This window comes from Neophocaena asiaeorientalis, unplaced genomic scaffold (genome assembly GCF_003031525.2).
Source record: "Neophocaena asiaeorientalis asiaeorientalis breed wild unplaced genomic scaffold, Neophocaena_asiaeorientalis_V1.1 scaffold59, whole genome shotgun sequence".
NCBI lineage: Eukaryota > Metazoa > Chordata > Mammalia > Artiodactyla > Phocoenidae > Neophocaena > Neophocaena asiaeorientalis.
In genome coordinates, this window is record NW_020174268.1 from 14,220,424 (window position 1) to 14,231,688 (window position 11,265).

Sequence of the window (11,265 nt, forward strand, 5' to 3'; positions counted from 1 at the left end):
ATAGGAATTCAGAGAAGAGTTAACTCTAGAAAAAGCTCACTCTAGGAGGAGACAAGACTCATCAAAATGTAAATTTGAAATGATGAGTATCTTAAAAGGCAATGAGTGGCATTTCGTGAACTTTCAGGAACAATCCAATTAATTCTGACAGGTAAGCACATAAGTCATTGAAGATTGCTTTTACTAGGCCAGATTTAGTAGATTCAGGAGGAGTTTACAGCCCTTGCACAATTTTTAGTTATAAATCAAAATGTAGTCATTTTATTCATGGAAAGATTAGGTAAATTGGGAAAAACTACAATTAACAGTGAAGCAAAATGAGTTATTATTAATAAGCTCATGTGGTTCTGAAGAACACACTTTCAAAGTGTTTCTTCAGACAGAGTAGATTACCTATTTTCAACTGGCACAGTGATAATATTTATTGTATCTACATATAAATAATATAAAATACAAATTTAGTTAACATTCAAGAGTTTTTTTTAAAGAATAAGAAAAGACCAATTTTCCATAATATCGCCATCATTAGTCAGTCCATAACCAACATCCCCCCTTCCTTTGCACATCCATAGAACTTGGATTTCATCTCCCCATGACATTGTCCACGTTAAGGTTTGAGTTTTAGATATCTAGACACAATCCACTACACTGTACACTCCCAAAAACACCCAAGGTGGTTGGGAGAGGGTATGAGAAGTGATGAAGAGCGTGGGCTGTGCACTCAGACTACCTGAGTTCAAATTCAGGTTCTGCCAGCAGGATGATTTTGAGTAAGGTACCCCAAACCTGTATGTTTCAGTTTATTTACCTCTAAAATTAGTACAGTATTATTAGTAGCAGTACCTCAAAAGATTGTGCTATCCATCAGCTAATAGTCCCGGTGCCTTGAACACTGGACATAACTCAATAGATATTGGTTATTGTGATATTGTGATTTATAATAAGAAATATATATTTGGGCTTTGTTCCTGTTCCTGGCACAGAATTCCTAAAACTCTTGAACTTTCCTGTGAAGAGAGAAAAATAAAAGCGGCTTTTGTTATGTTACTAACGTGACTTTGGAAAGCAACTAAGGACAGGGGCTAGTTGCCAGCGAACTGTGATTAGACGGTTGGAACTTTCAGTTCCACCCATGACCTCAGGGGGAGGGAGAGGGGCTGGAGACTAAGTTCAATCACCAAAGCCAATGAGTTCATCAATCGTGCCTATGTAACAAAGCCTCCATAAAACCCCAAAAGGACAAGGTTCCAAGAGCTTCAGGTTGGTGAACACGTGGAGGTGCTGGGAAAGTGGCAGGCTCAGAGAAGGCATGGAAGCTCTGTGTCCTTTCCCCCATAACTTGCCCTCTGCATCTCTTCCATCTGGATGTTCCTGAGTTATATCCTTTTATAAAAAACCAATGATGTAGTAAGTAAAATGTCTCTCTGAGTTCCATGAGTCACTGTAGCAAATTAATCAAACTCAGGGAGGAGGTCTTGAGAACCTCAGATATACAGCAGATTGGTCAGAAACACCAGCAACAACCTGGACTTGAGATTGGCATCTGGAAGGGGGGGTGTGTGGTCTTATAAGACTGAGCCCTTAACCTGTGGAATCTGACATTATTTCCAGGTAGTGTCACAACTGAGCTGAATGGTAGGGCACTCAGTGGTGTTGGAGAATTGCTTGTTGTAGGGGAAAAAAAATCCTGGGATTGGGTACAGAATCACAGTCATTACAGTGTCTTATACTAGTAGGTGCTGAATAGATATTGGCTGGAAGGATTGACAAATTACACAAAAATAAAACGTCTAATAAAAGAAAAATATTCACTGCAACCAGCTGGACTTGGTCTTTTTCCTGATCTACTTCAAATATAGTAAAATACTAGAAAACTTCTATAACCTCTCTTTGAATTTTATAAAATAATGATGTTAATACTTTCTTCAAATTGACTTGGAGACTAATTCTATAACATTTTTCACTGAAACATTTGAAGATCATGTTCTACATGTATATTATTTTGAAATACCCTAGTTTTATCTGATGTTTTCCAGGAGTGGAGGAACTAGTTTTGAAGAAATCCTCAAAGAGCTTAATATTACATTCTTTGTTCAAGTTAGCAGATTCAGAACATTAAAAGTACTAAATCTCTAATAATATAGTTAGAGGTCTCTTGCTTGAATCTGACATCTGCTAAAGCACATACAGTGAGGGTAGATGCAGCCCTTATCTAGAGACTGTGGTGGAAAGAACTAGACTGTGGCAGTGTCTTCTAATGAAAGTAACATTGTCCTGCCATATATTGGAAAACTCCAAATACAGCATACATAGGTTTCCTTACCTATGTAAAAGCATCAAATTGAAACCTATTTGAATTGAAAGTTATCCCTTCTCTAAGATCAAAGTCTTCAAGCAAGATAAGCCCAAGGGTTGTAGAAAAAGCTTAGTGCACAACCCAGGGGAATAAAAATGTATGTCAACCACTGATTTATTAAGTAATTTCTGCAAAAGTTGCACCTAGGGGATACATCACAGGGGCTGAGTTATTGGAGGAGAACCTCCCAGGCCGAATACAGGCTGCATGAGCAGTCCTGAATTTACAACTTGGTGAAAGGAAGAATGGAAGAAAAAACTGCTGAGAGAAAAACCTACCATTCCATTTCAGTGGCTTCATAAATTGTGATTTGTGGAAAGTGCTCATTTCAAAGCCCATGCATTTTATTTTATGAGTTTATGCATTTAGCCACATGTTCTGCTAAGGAAACTGAAGAAAGCTGCATGAGTTCTGTCCCTTGGCCTATGGGAGGCAGAATTGGCAAGTGCATTTTACATGGAGTGATTTTTCCTTTCCTCCAGAAGACTGCTGTCACTCTAAACCATGACCTACACCCCAAATCTTTGAAAAATGTTGATAAATTATTCCAAGTGACAGTTTCCATATAATTTTACTGCAAAGGCTTTTAAAGCTGAAAGCAGCCTTAAGAGATCATCTCATGACAACTTTCTGGTTTTATAGATAAGGAAATGGAGCCTCAGAAAAGCACTGAGCATTGGCTGGGATCACACAGCCACGTCCTGGTAAAGTCAGGACTGGATTCCAGTGTCTCAGACACAGAACAACATCCTTTCCCCTGCTTGAGCTTATGTCTTCTTCAAATAGCTTGGATTATGCTATATAACACTGCACTTGCTTGAGAATCTAATTTATTACCTGAAAACAATTTAGGACATTAGGAAGACAACTCAACAAAGCAGTGATGCTTTATAAAAAAGATATGGGCAAAAAGCCTAAAATGGCAGGCTGCTCATAGATATGCAGAGAATAATATGATTAAATGGTTCATTCTCAACTAGGTAACATAGAGCATCCTAGAATGAGCAGGGGGGATCAGTAAAAAAAAGCGATTTGCAAAGATTTCAAACTTGCTTGGCTTCATCTAAAAGATTTATAAGCTATTTCAAAATCTCATTTTATATCACTGACTTCTTTATGATTCAACCAGATACACATGTTTAGTCAACCACAATTTTTTTTCATGATTACTATGTACCCTTTAATCCTATTCTCAGTGATAAGCAAATAAATATTCTAAATATGTTTGAATTTGCAAAGCAAAATTATCTAAAGAAAAAAGAACTTTATTATACCTACCAAAAATTAGATTTACGTGTCCAATACAAGATGCTTTATTAACAGAGAACACTGACTTTCTGTTCTCTCTATATATCTGTATCTATTCTATCTATTCTATCTACCTATCTATCTATCTATCTACATACACATCTAGGTAATATATATATATATTACCTCCCTTGACCCTGGCTTTGCTCTTGGGGCACAAAGTAACCAAGGTACCAACGAGTAAGTTTTTCTTTGATTTGGGAATCTTAACCCATTAAGGCTATTTAGAGGCTTAAAAATTCTTGGATGGGACTATCCCAACAGATAGTGAATGAAAATACACAATTTAATGGTATTGCTGTATAACAGACCTCAAAAGTAAACCTTAAGTCAGATCAACTTTTATTTAAGGTCACACCGTTCAGCAGCAAGGTCTAGTTTTTCCAAATATTAATAGTTTGCCTTCTGATGCTTAGAGTCAGATGAAGCTAGGAGACCAGATTATTCTGCAGGGTGGTGTTACTCAGAGAATCAAAAGGGTGCCCTTTGAGCAACTGGAGAAGCAGCACCCATCTGGACTGATTTCAGAGACCTAAATGTTGTCTGGACCAATGCTAGTGCCTGAAATTGACTAGTAATAAAAAGTTTTCATGCAGGTCTCTTAAAACAAACTAAACAAAGAAACAAAAACTTGTTTTTTCTTGTATAGGTAATACATATTCATTTTAGAGTAATCATAAGGTAACATAAGATAATGAAAAACAAAAAGAGGACAAAAATAACATCCTATCATCTACAGGTAAGTAATGTTGATATACATATATATAGGCTTAGTCCCCAAGTACCATATATATATATATATATTTTTTTTTCCTAAAAAGGAAACTTGGGGCATATTACATGTTTTATAACTTCCTTTTCTTATTTTTTCCAAATACAGAAGTATTTGGAAAATATTTTTTTACATCATTTTAAATACCTGGATAGCATTCCTTTGCAGAGATGTATGCTTTTATCTTACAAATCCCCTAGTGTTGGACATTTAGTTTTGTTTCAATTTTCAAATAAGATAAGCAACTCTGCATTGAATTTCTTTGGGGGTAAGTCTTAGAACAAATCCATGATTTATCCTATTCTTTTGGATACGTTTTGGAATTCTTAATTTAAGAATATGTTAAGTTTTAAAGCTTTTGATATTGTCTTTAAACTGCTTTGTGGACAGGTGGTACCCCACCATACTGCCAAAGCTGGCATTATCCTTTCGTTTAATCTTTGGCAATTTGACAGCAAGAACTCAGCGGAGAACATTGTCGTATTACAGTTGCTCTTGTTAAATGGGAACATTTAGTAAGAACTTGTTTCCCAAAATGAGCACCCATTTCTAACAACACTGTGCTATGTGTTTGGACATGAAGGCAGGTACAAAGTGGTCCCTGTCCTCATGAAGCTTAAGTCAGGAGAAGACAGTGTATAAAGCACAAAGCCTCCAAAAAACGAAGAAACGGGGGTTTAAGGAGAAGCTGTTTTAAAGATGGTGGAGATAGTATAAAATGTGTGGTGAGCGAGCTTGCCTCCATCAGCCATGGGACCAAGTTTACTCAAATGAACGCCTGTTCTGCTGAAGCTCATTCTGACTTGGCCCTGCTGAGCAGGCTGGCAGTGGGGCTGGCTAAATTTGTCACAAATGGTTTGTGCCTACATACAGGAACAATGCAACAGTAATTTTTCTTTTCTAATGGTCGGCTACCACTATCCTTTATGTGAAATGATAACAATAGACTCTCTCCCATCTGCATCTTTGAAATGCTCTCCTCCCATGGAAGCCGCTGACTTGCCATTATGCAAGAGCACCTCATTTTTGTCATGCTGGGTCACTGTGTTCCCTGCAGGTGTGTGGCTCATCATAATTCTTTATACTTGTGCTTATGGCGTTTTTTAAACAAGATTAAAAATGCGTGTGTAGCACATATCATCAACCCCATGTCGCTTAACCGAAGTGTGTGTGTTTGTGCAGCTGCTGACTCCTAGAATACCCTCTTGGGAAGGAGACAAAAGTTCTGAATGTACCTTTTTGTAAATCAGTAAATAGTACAGAGTTTGAATTTAAAAAAGAAAAAAAATTAAAGGCTTTCTATTCAACAGCCTTGCCAACAGGGGCAGTGGCTGTGCACACGCTGGCCCATGGAAAGATCTCTTGTTTCAGGCATCTTCTTGGCAGCAACACGCTATTTGGCATATATAGGAGGTATGTATTTCTTCTTTAAAGAAAACTGGAGTTTTGCAAGATAGCACCACTTTGCTCCCATTGTTTGTTTGGTTGTTTTAGTTTACAACCAGCAAAATCTGGAAATAATCTATTTTGTAGTGGATCTTTCCAACTGAAGTTGTAGCATCTCCCCTACCCTGGGGGACTTCCTTGTGCTACACAGCTGTGCTGATCCCCACCCACTTCCTGCCTCAGTCCTCACAGAGGTGCTTCAGGATTTCATCACACTTCCTCTGCCTCTCCCTAAGCAGCTCAGCAACCACAGTTCACATCTTTTCCATTGACAGACCCCATACTAATCCTTTGAGGTAGACACAGATGAGGAAGCTGTATCAGCAGAATCAGTGACTTGTCCAATGTCCTCATCTTTTCTGAGGGGCCACATGTCATTCTGCACCATTTTTATGTGGGAAGAAGCCTCTCTATGGATCAGTCAAGAACAGGTTGTAGGAGGACTCAGCAGTCAGCTCTGCAGCAGGATGGAAGCTTACACTGTGGTGGTGGGCTGAGTGCATGCCCTTCGCTGAGCTGTCCTCAGTGCTGTCACCACAGCTCCAGTTTTCTCTTTCAGTTCTTTCAAAGATCTTCCAGTTATAGGTTAGTTTCTTTTCATTGTTTCTGAAGCTTGAGGTGTGAGGGGATCTCGCTTAACGATGAAAAATCAAGTCCGTTATCATTCAAAACGCCCGTGTGTTGGTGGAGGTGCAGGGAGCCGTCCATAAACTGTCTCCCCTCTCTAACCAGGTACTGTTTCATAATGAATTCCTGAATATTCTTCTTCCTGGTCAAGCATTACCAATACGGAGTCCCAGACATCCTGGGGGCCTTACCTAAGGAGGTGTGGTCCCAGCGCACAGACTGATGAGATGATGGAGACCAAGCTTACTGTGGGTGTGGGGACAGCTCTATCTGGGGCTATGGGGCCTGTGGGGGAGAAGGGACAGGGATGTGATGGGCAATTAGTGGAAGTGGGCTGTCAGGAAGGGCCAGAGGCTGTGCAGGGGGTGGTTTCCAGCAGCCCCGGTCTGGACTCACAGAGTGGGGTGCCTGTAACATTTATGGGGTAAAGCTTGAGTGATGCAGGAGAACACACTGCGGTTAGGTGGGTTAGCCCCGGGGTTTCTGGTTTGGCAGCCTGCGACAAGACTGACACCCACTGTAGCCTCTCACATGCTTACCTGCAAGAGACTCAACCAGCCGGCTTGCCTCCACCCTGCCTAACAGTCTCTGCTACCTGGCAGCCAAAGTAACTTGAAGACATGCCAATTCCTGCTCCGCACTTCGCTGGCTTCTTGACACACTTAGAATAAAATCCAAGCTTTAACGTGGACTACAAGGTCCTGAGTTAGTTAGCCCTCAGCTTATACCTCATCTCCTACTACTCCCTTTCCTCCTGCCAGACACCCTGAATCCTTGCTGCTTCAAGTTTTCCTACCTCAGGCATTTGCTTTGTCTGCTTCTTCTCCCCAATAGACATTCCCTGGTTTTCTAATGAGGAGGTCCCCTCTGACCACCGCTGTCTAAAATAACACCCAATGCCCCTCTTTTTCCTCTTCCCCTGCTTCACTATATATTTCATAGTACTATCACTACCTGACATTCTATTCTATATCCATTTGTCATACTCACTAGAATGTAAGTTCCATGAGGGTAGGGGTCTATCCTTGATCACTGTTCTATCTTCAATGCCTAGAATAATGCCTACACATAACAGGGGATCAATAAATATATCAAGAATAACTCAATTAATTAACTTGGAAATGCTGTCAGGCTATGTTAAAACATTTAGTCTTTTGAGAGGTTTGCATTCCTAATATGTGATTAATTACAGAACATTCAACCAGTGCATATGCTGTGCTAATTCTGATGCTTATTTCACTTTCTTCTGAATAACCAGACAATTTAGTGATGATCCATCTGTGACCGAAAGGAATACATTAGGTGTTACTGTAAAAATTACAGTTCACTGAGGTGAAAGGTAGAGTATTAATAAGCTATTTAAGATACATAATTGGAAAAAATGACTTCATTCATTTACTGATTCATGCATTTATTCAACATCTATTTATTGGTTCTTTTTCCATACCACCCTGCATGTTAAGTCATGAGAACACAATGGTGAAAACAGCAGATTCTGTGCTCAGGGGAATTTAGAGTCTAATAAGAGAGTCTCTTAGTCTGTTCAGGTTGCTATAACAGACTACCATAGATTGGGTGGCTTACAAAAACCTTAAATTTATTTCTCACAGTTCTGGAGGCTGGGAGGTGCAAGATCAAAGTGCCAGCAGATTTGGTGTCTGTTGAGAGCTTAATTCCTGGTTCTCAGACGGCCATCTTCTCACTGTGTTCTCACACAGGGCAAAGAAATCCTCTGAGGCCTCTTTTTGGTTTTTTGTTTGTTTTTCTTTCTTTATTTCTTTAAATTTTCTGGGGTCTCTTTTATGAGGGCACTAATCCCATTCGTGAGGGCTCCACCCTCATGACCTAATCAGCTCCCCAAATCCCCATCTCCAAATACCATCACAGTAGGGGTTAGGTTCCCCATCTCCAAATACCATCACAGTAGGGGTTAGGTTTCATCACGGTAGGGGTTAGGAACTTACATTCTAGTGAGTATGACAAATGGATGAATTTGAGGGTGGGGAGACACAAACATTCAATCTATGGCAGAGAGATTAATTAAACAAGTACTTACTAGGAAATCAATTGATTAAATTTTGGTAAGCACTAAAATGGTGACTTATAGTGTGCCACAAAAGTAAATAAAGGCAACTCAACTTGTCGTGGGGAGTAGAAAAAGCTTCCATAAGAAAGTGACCATCTAAGCTGACACTGGAAGCATAAGAATTACCCAAAACAGAGAGAGGAGATGAGCATCCCAGGCAGGCAAGCAGCAAGTACAAGGGCCCTGAGGTAGGCTGGAGTTCAGTATATTGGAGAAACTCAAAGAAGATCTTGTTATGACAGCCCTAACAAACCAATACACTATCATTGTCCCAAATCTGTACCCAGTGGGGTCCATCCTAAAGAACAATGGCCATGAAGATGCCTTTCTTCACCTCCAATAGAATAACTCATCTATTCATCCATCCAATCACCTCGAAATACTCATTCAACCAATATTTCTTTGGAACCTACACTGTTTCAAGTACTACATGAAACTTGAAGTAGTATCCACATGGACTGAAAGGAAGCACTTGCTTGGGGGTGGTCAGGGAAATTATAGCCAAAATCCTGGATTCAGCTGGACAATGAGAAAATTTGGCTGACCTTCAAAACAGTATTCCTAATAATAAAGGCTATTATTCTATAAAGTGCTTCCCAGAGGAAGTGGTAATAATCCCATAGTTTGAGTCATAGGAAATTTTGGTGGGCAGGACATTCAAAAACACACTTTGGGGAACAACCTTAAATTATAAAGGCAAGAAGGCAGGATTACCTCATTGTTTCCATCTTTATTTTCTATAAAGTCTCCTTGTGGAGACTTCATGACATGGTGGCTAAATTATAATCACTGAATGACACAGTGGAAGATGAATCAAAATGTCATAGTTGTTCTTTTTACTCCTATTTCTGACTTTTATTTGCAAGCTTTATCCTCTGGGCTTCTTTCTCCTTAACACTTCTCAGTTAATACCCTCCATTTCCTCAATATTTTCCATTATTGTCCTTGTACCTAAATTTCAGGAGTGTGAAGATCTGGAAGCTACAAACAGTCTAGGTCCACACATCTTTTGGTGTAGCTATGAAAGCAGCCTTCCAGGTGCAAACTGCCAAGAGAATTGATCAGTTCCCATGCCATTAATGGTGTTTTAGTAAGTATCACCTCACATGTTAGCAGGAAATTAGCAACAAGATAAACCACACATTTTTTTTTTTAATGCTTACATTTTGTGTTTAAAGAACTAAGTTTTAGCTTCCTGGCAGCTTTTAAGTTCCTTCATAATCTGTGTCTTCATTTCCAGCTATCTTACTGGCGGTGGGGGTCAGAGGGCAATCCTAGGGCTACCAATTACCCCAAAGCAAAAAATAAGAAAGTTTTGACAAGGTTGCCTCCTTTCATCCAAATTGGCTTATCACCATACACTCATTGATGTCTGACCAAGCAAAAACAGCCTAGCCTGTTCCTCAAGCAGTATGGAGACTAGTCCCCAACAGAGGGAACCAGATCCTTATAGAGCATAATGACGGCTGTATTTTCCCATGACCATGTCAGAGGCACAGCGCTCATAAAACACATGAGTCTGGTGTGATACCTGCAGAAAGGTCACATCCTGTGGTTTTCAGATGAAATGGTCATTTTTGCCTTGAATGCCGCCAGGGTTTGGTTTAAGGGTCTCAGATTGGGTAGCATTGTGTGAAGAACAGTTTAGGCAAAAGATAATTTCTCAGGTAACCTTTTTTTTCTAGGAAGCCTTCCACAACCCACTGACCTTTCCATGAAATTCTAGCTCTTTTCTTCTTTAAAATTCTGAGACTTACAAATTTCTAGCAAAGAACGTCCTTTCCATCCTTTCTCTGCCCCTGAGTACAGTGCTCCACCAGATAGAGAAAATGAAGGAGGCCACAGGAAGCAGAGCGCCTAGCAAGCAAACTGAATAAGGAAAGAGAAAGTTTTGAGCACACAAGTTCTGTTTGTTTTGTTTTAAGAACTTAAAAGGCGGCAGCAAGTCATTTTTAAATAGGAGGAATATAGATATTCTCATAGCTGCGTACTGCTGTGGATTTCAAGGTATGTCACACCTTTCATTCCCTTCTTTACCCTTTCCAAACACATCCAGTAAAAGGAATAACACACTTGTCTCTGGACTCTCATCAGCTATGGGGAGGAAGAGGGTCAGAGATCCTGAAAGGATCACTGGGGTGAAGGTGTACATTAGCTTCCTATCGCTGTTATGACAAATTATCACACACTGAGTCTTTAAGCAACACACATTTAGTATCTTACATTTCAGTGGGTCAGAAATCCAGGTTGACTTGGCTGGTTTCTCTGCTTAGAGTCTCTCAAGGCCAAAATCAGTCAGCTGGGCTTCTATTGGGAGGCTCTGGGGGAAAATCTGCTTCCAGGCTCAGTCAGGTTGTTGGCCAAACTCAGCTCCCCGTGATTGTAGGACTGAGGTCCCTGCTTCCTTGCTGGCTATTGTCTGGAGGCCATTCTCAGCTTCTAGAGGCTGCCTCATTCTTTGGCTTGTGGCTGCCTTCCTCCAGCCTCAAAGTCAGCAATGGCAGGTCAAGTCCTTCATATGCTTTGAATTTCTGAGACCTCCCTTTCTACCTCATGTCTCTTGCTGTCCTCTTCTGTTGCATCTCTTTAACTAACTATTCCACCTTCCTCTTCTGGTTTTAAGGGTTCGTGTGACTATATTGGGTTACCAGGATAATTTCCCTATTTGAA